Below are 11,834 nucleotides of genomic sequence, written 5' to 3' on the forward strand. Positions count from 1 at the left end.
CACTGGTCGGCCATATTGGTACTCCCCAGTCGAAGCAGTCCTCCATAGGAATTAATTACATTCTACAATATTTCAATTAAATGTTTGAAGGGCAAAATTGCATGTATTTAAGTATTTTGATGTTGTAGTGGGGACATTAACATGAGTAATCTCTACAAATGAGAATTTAAGGAATATGTTTTATGTATTTTTTTAACTAACATTTTTATGTTTAGCTCAAAAGTATGCATTAAAGTAAAAGTATGCATTAAGGTGCCTGTAATAGAATAGATGTGGCAAAAAGAATGACATTAAGAAATGCATTTCTAGCTCCCAAAATATTTTTACAATGGTGAGGGAGTGCCAAGATGAAGGCACGGTGGTGTCAACACAGTCATCTTGTGTATTTTACTATTCTAGTGTGTATATATAGATCATTAGCTGAAACCCTTGTGGACTCAGACTGTATACTGGGTAATGTAATAGGTGAGCGAGAAATAAAAACAAAACATGTACATGAGCTACAATGAAAAGTCTGTAAGATAATAGATAATAACTTCCCATGAGCGTATGATAACTAGAGGTGGATGGCTGTGTGAAAATCTGTTATTCATAATATTTCATAAATAGCTGTGATAATTTGACCCTGTTTTTGTTTTTATTGTGTTTTACCTCTGTGTGACATCATATATAGGATTGCTTACTCTCCCTGAGTGTCTATCGGTACCGTACTGTCTGACTTTCGTTATCTCTGTCTCTCTGTCTCTGTATCTCTGCCAATCTCTCTGTATCTCGCTCTCTATCTCTCTCTGTCTCTGTATTTCTGTCTTTGTCTATCTGTCTCTCTGTATCTGTCTCTCTCTCTCTGTCAATCTCTCTCTCTCTGTCTCTCTGTCAATCTCTCTCTCTGTCTCTGTCAGTCTCTTTCTCTCTCTCTCTGTCATTTCTCTCTCTCTCTCTCTCTCTCTCTGTCTCTGTATCTCTGTCTTTCTCTGTCAATCTCTCTCTCTGTCTCTGTCAGTCTCTTTCTCTCTCTCTCTCTCTCTCTCTCTCTCTCTCTCTCTCTCTCTGTCTCTGTCAGTCTCTTTCTCTCTCTCTCTGTCTCTCTGTCAGTCTCTCTCTCTGTCTCTCTCTCTGTATCCCTCTCTCTCTCTCTGTCTCTGTATCTCTGTATCTCTCTCTCTCTCTCTCTCTCTCTCTCTCTCTCTCTCTCTCGCTCTCTGTATCTCTGTATCTCTCAATCAGCATCTAGGGATCAACATTGTACAACTCCATAGGTCCCGTAGACATATCTTATCATCACTTACAGTTTTATACTTTGAGTCTATCAATGTGTGCTATCATCCACACACACATCTGTCTCTGTCCCTCTCAGTGTGCTAAGACAATACTAAGCCAACCGAACAATAAGAGAGGATTAGCCTCTTTGCCCTTTTGTTTGTGTCTGTTTGTGTGTGTGAGGGATGGCGGGTGCAAGAGAGAGGGTAAAGACAGAGCAGGGGATAATGTAAAGACAGAGCAGGGGATAATGGAAGACAGAGCAGGGGATAATGGAAAATAGACAGAGAGACAGACAAACAAAAAAAGAAAGCCAAAGAATAAGCGCTGGAAAATAAGATTTGGAGGATTTGGGCTCATTTTCAGTCTGTAGCCATAGCCATTGAAATCCATTGAGGGTCTCTCCACATAGATGGTGGGTACTCTCATGTCCCGCCTCACTTTTGGAATGGGAAATCCAGTTCAGACAATGGCATTGGGGCAGAACCCCTATTACTATAAAGCCCTGGTGAGTTAGATGGCATACTACAGTGCTGGAGCCAGCGGCAGAGGACTCTGAGAGTGTGTAAGTGTGTTTGTGATGTGTGCAAGTGCGTGCGTGTGTGGCACGTGCCTAGGAGAATGATATGTGTGTGTGGGGGGACGGACGTGCTTCTGTGTATGTGTGTGCCGGAGGAGCGGAACGTGTGTGTGTGTGTGTGTGTGTGTGATATGAATAATGCAGAGGATGCCTGTAGGAGCGTGAGGGCCTGGAGCAGGGCAGATGGTCGCCTGCTGATATGCAGAATCCAGGCAGCAGGCTCCTCCAGAGAGATGGGTTTATACACACACACACACTCTCTCTCTCTCTCTTTCATTTTCCTGCTCCCCCACAAATACATTCACACTCCCATGCTCTTTTCTCTATTTGTTTTTATTTCCCTCTCTGTCTCTCTCCTTTAAACACACACAAACACAAGCACACTTCTCTTTTTCTCTCTCTCTCTCCCTCTCTCTCGTGAACGCATGCTTACAAACAGTAGAGCCATGTCCTTCACATTTGAAAAACTGTATATTTGTTAATTTATTGTGCTATGTGTGGACATACATTTCCTATTGCCAATATCTAGGATATTGGGTTCCTGAGTGGCGCAGCGGTCTAAGGCACTGCATCTCAGTGCAAGAGGCGTCACTATAGTACCTGGTTCGATTCCAGGCTGTATCACATCCAGCCATGATTGGGAGTCCCATAGGGCAGGCACAATTGGCCCAGTGTCATCAGGGTTTGGCCAGAGTAGGCCGTCATTGTAAATAATAATTTGTTCTTAACTGACTTGCCTAGTTAAATAAAAATAAAATAAAAAATATTCTTATCCTATGAGGGCATGTTCTCTCTCTCTCTCTTTCTCTTTCTCTCAACTGCAGAACTCCAGACTTTTACAAGGAAATAAAAAGAGGGGCGAGTCAGAAGGTGAGATCATCTCTCACAGAGATGGACTTGCTCAGTGATTTTTAAAAAAGCAGCTACTTAGAACCCAAACCTAGAGCTGCACACAGTACAGTCCACTAGATGGCACTGTAAGACTGCTTCAGAGGGTGACAGAGCACCACTTGTGTTTTGCTCAGAGGAAGCAGGGACCATTGCCTGTAAAAGGATAGGACACCCTAAAGCAGTCAAGGAATCAGGAATGTTTTCGACGAGAAAAACTCCTTTACAACTAATAACTAGCTTACGTCACACCACAAAATAATAATATGTGCATAAGCTGACCATATAGCCTTCTCAAAATGTGGAATGATATTTAATGTATAAGCTCAAATATTAAAATGTTACTGGGGAAAGAAATCCCACCGACGGTCAGAGTAAACTTGTATATAGTCACTTATAATTTATTTATACTTTTCCCCCAAAATGTAGTAGTCTGTATTTATTTTACCTTTATTTGACTTAGGCAAGTCTTCTTGAAAGTAAAAGTTACAGAAAGTGACACCTTACCAACTACAGCATTCAATAACGCATTAATGTATTGGTTGTCGAGTATGCCATTTTTATCGGCTGAATGTGAGAATAATAGGGGTTTACGTTCTAACATGTGTGTAGGCTATCCGACCGTCTGTTGAGCACTCGTCACAAAATTTTGGTTCCTTTGCCTACATTTTGTAATAGCATATTGTTTTTCTGAAATATAAGAACATTTCAGGTAAGCTATTTGGATATTAAAAAAATATATAATAATATATTTTACATAAAGACCAATATTTCGTCGAAAATCGAATTGTTTTTATAATTGTCGCAATTGTTTAATGTGTAGGCCTACATCTGTGCAACATGAGGAAAACGGTGACTGGAATTGTGGAGACAGAAATTACGTTAAAAAAACAATGTTATTCTTAGTATAGGCCTACATGTTATTGACTGGCTACTTCTGTAATGACACGATTTATTTTCACAAGACAATGTGTGCAAATCAGTGATAATATACAGTTATCGGAAACCGCTCAAGGACATTTTGTGCAACCTAGACAGATTTATAAAATCCATAATTGTAATGCAGGCTCGCGCGGCCAAGACTATTGGTACAGCGTTGTGCGTGACAGTAGGGATCCATTCGTCAAGCTAAAAGAATATGAGAAGAATACAAAAAGGATTATAAAAAAAATCAAATACATTTTAATGACAAAAAAACATAATATAGAAATTGTGCAATTATTGATTTCTTTTCCCCATTCATTTGATCAGTCATAGGGTTGGGGTCAATTCAGAATGCTTAGATAAACTCAAATCCAATACAGCATTTTGAGTTTGAATTTGAATAGTCAAGAAAAATAATTATTTACATTTACATTTGAATGACAGGAAAAACAATTCAAACAAATGTAATTTCAGCTATTCTTAGATGTATTGAATGTGCAGGCCTAATCAATTAGAATTTTCCCAGGGAGCCTTTTCAATTAGGCTTACAATTCATACGTATAGGCGTTAGATGAGTAAGGTGTCAATAAATAGGCTAAGCCTATAGGCTACATTTTCCATGCAATGATGAGTGAAATAGTTGTTTTGTATATCAGTGCCACTAGGCCAGGTGAGTATAAGTGATATTGATAGCTATTTGTCACATTATCTCACTGAAGTGCCTTAGTCTACATAATATAAGTTGATGTTGTGCCTATACTTTGAGGTAAATAACGAAAATATGTAATGCTATTCAAACCAATTTGGTTCACAAATATTAGCTATACAAATGATCTAATTTATGTCAGTGTATGGAGAATTTCCCATTAATTTAATTATATTTCCTGTCATTCCATTTCAAATTCGGAATCAGCCTCCTCCTGATTCCATTCAATTTTAAATCGAAATTCTTGAAATAATGAACCAATTTTGACTCCAGGAATTGCCAAAGTTGACCCCAACCCTGCATGCTGTCACATGTATATCACGAGTTGAGCGGCACAAGAGCACGTGCACGTACGTGTTTGTGCTTTGGCACTGGTCTGACAAGAGAAAATTCAACAAACAAACATACAAAGCGATACAAAAACAAATGTAAGTTACATCCCACGAACAATTCTTCTTGGTGAATTAATCATTGTCTAGATTAATTGGCGCCACTGAAGACAGAGCTGGTACAGATATATTCCGTTATTATCTTCTTACGAAACGAAGGCAGAGGGCAGGCTTCAGTGATATGGTATGGTCCTTACAGTCTCTCGGTCTTTCTGATCACAGGATTTTGGAAACACAAATAAATATACAAACACAAGACATAGGCTACTGTAAACGGGCGCGCAGAAATGTACACATGATGGACACGACATGAGGTGTCAAGAGAAAATTAAATTAATTTTGACCTCATACATGGTGTGTGTCTCGCAAGGTATACACAAGACACAATTATTATTACTGTATTATTATTATTATTATTATGTAGGCCTATTTTATGATATATTTAAAATTATGGATACTTTAATTTTGGGGATATTTATTTATTTATTTATTATTGGGATACAATCTGACCACATTATAGACTATAACTGACATATTGTGCCTTGGTAATGTTGTCTACAGTACAGGATATGCTGTGTTTACTATTGTATGGTAATTAATAAACTGCAATTCAAATATAGTTAGTTAAACTGAAACTAATCATGACATGTTGAATTGAAATGAACTTGATTCAATATATCTCAAAATACATGTCAATATATTCCATGTCCCAATGTGTCCATGCAGGCATACGTTATGACCCTGTTCTATGTAAATAAACATTAGCCTATTGCCTATAGGCCTATGCTTTGCCTTTGTCATAGAAACATGACTAATAATGTTTATTACAATAATACCTACCATGATAATAACAATAGGCCTAATAATAATATGCTGGTGATAGTATTGGCTTTTATTTAATGGTGTAGCAGGTGTATTGAGCTTCGACCGTGTTAAACCCCTGTTGCTTTTGTTATTAGGGAAAGATGGCGTTTATTTACCGACTCTCGGCTGCGACTTCTATGCCTGTTTCCCGCGGGTAGGTTCGTGCACACAGCCTATACTGTCTTTATTTTTACACATTACGACATATTGGCGCCTTGACTATAAAATCGATTTGATGTCAATGATATTGAACCTTTTTTGGTTAGCACACACCAACCACGGTCCATGTAGCCAGAAATTGCGTGTCACATCTCCACTGCATGAAAACTCCCCATAGCTCTCGATTTCTGTGTGTCTGGGGTGTAGTGCTCGAGTTCTAACACTCGGTATCCCCACTGTGTTCCATATAGGTCCAACATTAGCACTGGGCTGGCTACGGTCCAATGCTAACTGGTCCGGCACAGAAAAACACAGGGGGGCATTCATATCCTTTAGGGGTCCATGTGTTATAACGGGTTTAAGGTCATTGTACCGGGGTTTGAGCGCCGTGGTGAGGTGGTGTGTCCCCATACATGTCCTCCGTTCCCGGTAACTGTCCTCCAATGGGCGTCATCCTCTTCTCCTTCTGCCGCCTGTTACAAAACCAAACCCTCACCACCTCCTTCTCCAGCTGCAGGCTGTCCGCTATGGAGGTGATCTCCGCGCCGCCTGGTTTGGGACTTTTGAGAAAATGGCTCTCCAAAGCCCCCTTTATGCCCACCTCAATGGAGGTCCTCTTTTTCCTCTTCCTCCCCTGCGCCGCGATCTTATCCAGGCTGGTGGGGCTCCCCGAGGTGGAATCCGCCTCCTCCAGCCATTTGTTAAGCAGTGGTTTGAGTTTACACATGTTTTTGAAGCTCAGTTGAAGCGCCTCGAATCTGCAGATAGTGGTTTGAGAAAATACATTTCCATAAAGGGTCCCCAGCGCCAGCCCCACGTCAGCTTGGGTAAAGCCCAGTTTGATGCGCCGCTGCTTGAACTGCTTGGCAAACTGCTCCAGGTCGTCCGAGGTCGGCGTGTCCTCGTCCGAGTTTTCCGGGTGTCCCCCTTGCTGGTGGTGAGAGAGGGACGACTGTACCCCGCCTCCATGCTCGCTCAAATGTGGGCTGTGGCTGTGGTGGTCTTCCTCCTGCAGAGAGTGGTGGTGCATCTGCTCTGGTCCTCCCAGGCCGAACCCAGACTGGGAGTACACCAGGCTCTGGCCATCAGATGTAGCCATACCGGGAATGTGCGTAGAGGCCGTGCTTGTTCGCCATGCCCTGGCGTCGTGATGTGCCTGGTGCGCTAGGTGAGGGTGTCGCTGCTGCTGTTGCTGCAGACTAGCGGAATTCTGCAGCTCCTCTCGGTCGCTTTGCAGAATGGGCTTCACGTCCTGCTCTCCGAGGAGACTCGACGGCCACGGAGCCCCGTCCCCGTGCGACAGAGCCGTGATCCACTGGTGAGCGTGGCTAAGCGGATGACCGCTGCCCGGTAGCGTGTAGTCGTTCTGGAGCAGGGTGTGCGCGTCCCTATACACCGCTGCCTGCTGCATGCTCCCGGACTCCGAGTGCTGCCGCGGCGCGCTGCTGGCGGTAGTCAGGACACTGTAGTGGTTGGACGCTGCGGTCGCCATAACTCTCGGAGCCGGAGTGATAGCTCTGTCGTTAAAGGAGCTGCCTTTGACAGTTACTATTTTCCGCCACCGGGCAGCTACCTAGGTTTCGCTCTCGATCTCCCGGGCGCGGTGCCAAGGGGACGTAGAGGCGCACACCTGAGGTCCGCCTCGCTCAGCTTTTTATTGGCCAAGAACAGTTGACAGATGTTGTTACCCCTGACAGCACCACGCTCATTGGTCACGGGAGATTCTATAGAAGCCCCTATCACTCTCCCCAACAATACTGGCAGTCCCGCTGCAGACTAACAGAGCAGAGTGAAAAGCTGGTGTTGACTGAGAAAGAGTGGATAGCCTCTTAGGCCTATTTCAGTGGAAAAAACGGGTCAATAAACATTTATTCGATTGAGGTAATTTATTCTAAATAGTATTGATCTATTTATGAGAAACATCCACAAACTCGATGCATACAATGCATACATGCATTAGAGCCATGGCCTAGGCCTATGTCATTTGTGCGAATGTTTATTATTTTTTGTTTAAATATATTCATATTCACCAGGCCATAATCTTTTGACCTTGAAATTAATAAAAAAAAAATGTCTTTATAGGGTTACATTTTGAGAAAACCATTGTTTTTTTATATTTATGGTGGCTTGCGCTCGGAGCAGTGGGATATTAACTGTCACGGACCCTCCAGCTGCCTCTCTCCTCGCGACGCTGTCCAAAGAGAAGGGGCGCATTTTTCCCTGGCCTCTGCCCCGTTGCCATAGCGAGCGCAGTGAATGGAACAACAACGCCCACGTCACAGCTGCATTCGCCTCTTCTTTTCGTTCCATTCCAAAGGACCCATTCGAGCGGCTCGCTCTGCCGACGGGACAAATAAAAGGAGGCAAGCGAAAAGGGCACATCGGGGCCAAGGAGCGAGGGGTGAATGAATAGCCTCTCTAACCCACTCGCTCGCCCACGGTGTCCCTATCTTCCGTGCCTGTTTGGTAAACCTCGGAATTCATGCGCCCACATTGGCACGCGGGTGTTTTGTGGTGGGAATACATTTCAAAGTAGGCCTACCAATAGGCTGCACACCACATACACAGTAGCCTATTAGTTCAATAAGATGAAAACGAATAATTACAAAGAATGATAGGCAAACACCTGTGCTCTATAGTTTTCATGAACACAACGGGGTCTATACAGGGGTTCCCAAACTTTTTCACTTGGGCCTCCCCTTCCAGCATTGGGGAACATCTCGTGCCCCCCCCCCCCCCCCCCAAGTTTAAAGCTTATTTTCTTTCAATTCTATACATTGTGTCTTGTCTAATGTGTATTCATGGGATATTTCAGTGACAAAAAAAATACAACATTATGGGCTAAAAAACATAAATAAAAAACCTTATCTGACATGGACTAGTTGATCTGGACAAGCTCTCTTAGGTATCCAATGACTTACATGACAAGAGGAACTGATGATGCACTACCCAATTTCGAAATTGCACCTTGTGCCTTCTACTATTACAACTTTCAAGACTAAGCTTAAAGCCGGACTGAGTACCTTAAATTTAAAAAACGAGCCCCGTGCCGACTCCTCGTGCCACCCCACAGTTTGAGAACCACTGGTCTAGAACACAGGATGGATTTGCTTTGTGATGGTAGGACTAATAGTACATATAGTTTGTATTCATAACATGAGAGAGAAGCATAATAATGTTCCATATTATGGGACACTTGCAATAAACTCTATCTGTTGGCTATAGGTGCCATCTATATCAATAACAGGGGCAACAGGTAGCCTAGAGCGTTGGGCCAGTAACCAAAAGGTTGCTGGATCGAATCCCAGAGCTGAAAAGGTCCAAATCTGTCATTCTGAACAAGGCAGTTAACTTACTGTTCCCCGGTAAGGCCATCATTGTAAATGAAAATGTGTTCTTAACTGACTAGCCTGGTTAAATAAAGGTTAATAAAACTTTTTTTTTTAAACAGCAAATATTGAAATATAGCCTACCATTGTTTATGAGGTGGGGACTTCAAAATGTGAAATAGCTTAGAAGTTACTTTCCACCCAAAACCAATTCTTTGGAGGGATGTTAGATATTATTAGGCCTATTTTGCTCAACGTTTTCAACCTCCAAGAAAAAGAACCAGAGGGAAATCAGGAAGATGGCGCAAGAAACTCGATTTGCCTACTATAAAAACATTCTTAAGGAATTGTATTCCCTCGTTGATATGCCTACTATAAAAACATTCTTAAGGAATTGTATTCCCTCGTTGATATGCCTACTATAAAAACATTCTTAAGGAATTGTATTCCCTCGTTGATATGCCTACTATCAAAACATTCTTTTTTATTTATTTTTATTTTTATTTCACCTTTATTTAACCAGGTAGGCTAGTTGAGAACAGGTTCTCATTTGCAACTGCGACCTGGCCAAGATAAAGCATAGCAGAGTGAACAGACAACACAGAGTTACACATGTAGTAAACAATTAACAAGTCAATAACACGGTAGAGAAAAAAAAGGGGAGTCTATATACAATGTGTGCAAAAGGCATGAGGAGGTAGGCGAATAATTACAATATTGCAGATTAACACTGGAGTGATAAATGATCAGATGATCATGTACAGGTAGAGATATTTGTGTGCAAAAGAGCAGAAAAGTAAATAAATAAAAACTGTGGGGATGAGGTAGGTGAAAATGGGTGTGCTATTTACCAATAGATTATGTACAGCTGCAGCGATCGGTTAGCTGCTCAGATAGCTGATGTTTGAAGTTGGTGAGGGAGATAAAAGTCTCCAACTTCAGCGATTTTTGCAATTCGTTCCAGTCACAGGCAGCAGAGTACTGGAACGAAAGGCGGCCGAATGAGGTGTTGGCTTTGGGGATGCTCAATGAGATACACCTGCTGGAGCGCGTGCTATGGATGGGTGTTGCAATCGTGACCAGTGAGCTGAGATAAGGCGGAGCTTTGCCTAGCATGGCCTTGTAGATGACCTGGAGCCAGTGGGTCTGGCGACGAATATGTAGCGAGCGCCAGCCGACTAGAGCATACAAGTCGCAGTGTTGGGTAGTATAAGGTGCTTTAGTGACAAAACGGATGGCACTGTGATAAACTGCATCCAGTTTGCTGAGAAGAGTGTTGGAAGCCATTTTGTAGATGACATCGCCGAAGTCGAGGATCGGTAGGATAGTCAGTTTTACTATGGTAAGCTTGGCAGCGTGAGTGAAGGAGGCTTTGTTGCGGAATAGAAAGCCGACTCTTGATTTGATTTTCGATTGGAGATGTTTGATATGGGTCTGGAAGGAGAGTTTGCAGTCTAGCCAGACACCTAGGTACTTATAGGTGTCCACATATTCAAGGTCGGAACCATCCAGTGTGGTGATGCTAGTCGGGCAAGCGGGTGCATGCAGCGATCGGTTGAAAAGCATGCATTTGGTTTTACTAGCGTTTAAGAGCAGTTGGAGGCCACGGAAGGAGTGTTGTATGGCATTGAAGCTCGATTGGAGATTAGATAGCACAGTGTCCAATGACGGGCCGAAAGTGTATAGAATGGTGTCGTCTGCGTAGAGGTGGATCAGGGAATCGCCCGCAGCAAGAGCAACATCATTGATATACACAGAGAAAAGAGTCGGCCCGAGAATTGAACCCTGTGGCACCCCCATAGAGACTGCCAGAGGACCGGACAACATGCCCTCCGATTTGACACACTGAACTCTGTCTGCAAAGTAATTGGTGAACCAGGCAAGGCAGTCATCCGAAAAGCCGAGGCTACTGAGTCTGCCGATAAGAATATGGTGATTGACAGAGTCGAAAGCCTTGGCAAGGTCGATGAAGACGGCTGCACAGTACTGTCTTTTATCGATGGCGGTTATGATTTCTTAAGGAATTGTATTCCCTCGTTGATATGCCTACTATAAAAACATTCTTAAGGAATTGTATTCCCTCTTTGATATGCCTACTATAAAAACATTCTTAAGGAATTGTATTCCCTCGTTGATATGCCTACTATAAAAACATTCTTAAGGAATTGTATTCCCTCGTTAATATGCCTAATATAAAAACATTCTTAAGGAATTGTATTCCCTCGTTGATATGCCTACTATAAAAACATTCTTAAGGAATTGTATTCCCTCGTTGATATGCCTACTATAAAAACATTCTTAAGGAATTGTATTCCCTCGTTGATATGCCTACTATAAAAACATTCTTAAGGAATTGTATTCCCTCGTTGATATGCCTACTATAAAAACATTCTTAAGGAATTGTATTCCCTCGTTGATATGCCTACTATAAAAACATTCTTAAGGAATTGTATTCCCTCGTTAATATGCCTACTATAAAAACATTCTTAAGGAATTGTATTCCCTCGTTGATATGCCTACTATAAAAACATTTTTAAGGAATTGTATTCCCTCGTTGATATGCCTACTATAAAAACATTCTTAAGGAATTGTATTCCCTCGTTGATATGCCTACTATAAAAACATTCTTAAGGAATTGTATTCCCTCGTTAATATGCCTACTATAAAAACATTCTTAAGGAATTGTATTCCCTCGTTTATATGCCTATTACAGATGTATCATTGACAGGGCTATTTGC

At 42.1% G+C, this 11,834-nt stretch overlaps 1 pseudogene; it reads right to left on the minus strand.

The window, feature by feature from the left end:
* Nucleotides 1-3,920: 3,920 nt before the first annotated feature.
* Nucleotides 3,921-7,476, minus strand: LOC115139328 (POU domain, class 3, transcription factor 2-like; annotated as a pseudogene).
* Nucleotides 7,477-11,834: the final 4,358 nt, after the last annotated feature.

This window comes from Oncorhynchus nerka, linkage group LG13, assembly GCF_034236695.1.
Source record: "Oncorhynchus nerka isolate Pitt River linkage group LG13, Oner_Uvic_2.0, whole genome shotgun sequence".
Classification (NCBI taxonomy): Eukaryota; Metazoa; Chordata; class Actinopteri; order Salmoniformes; family Salmonidae; genus Oncorhynchus; species Oncorhynchus nerka.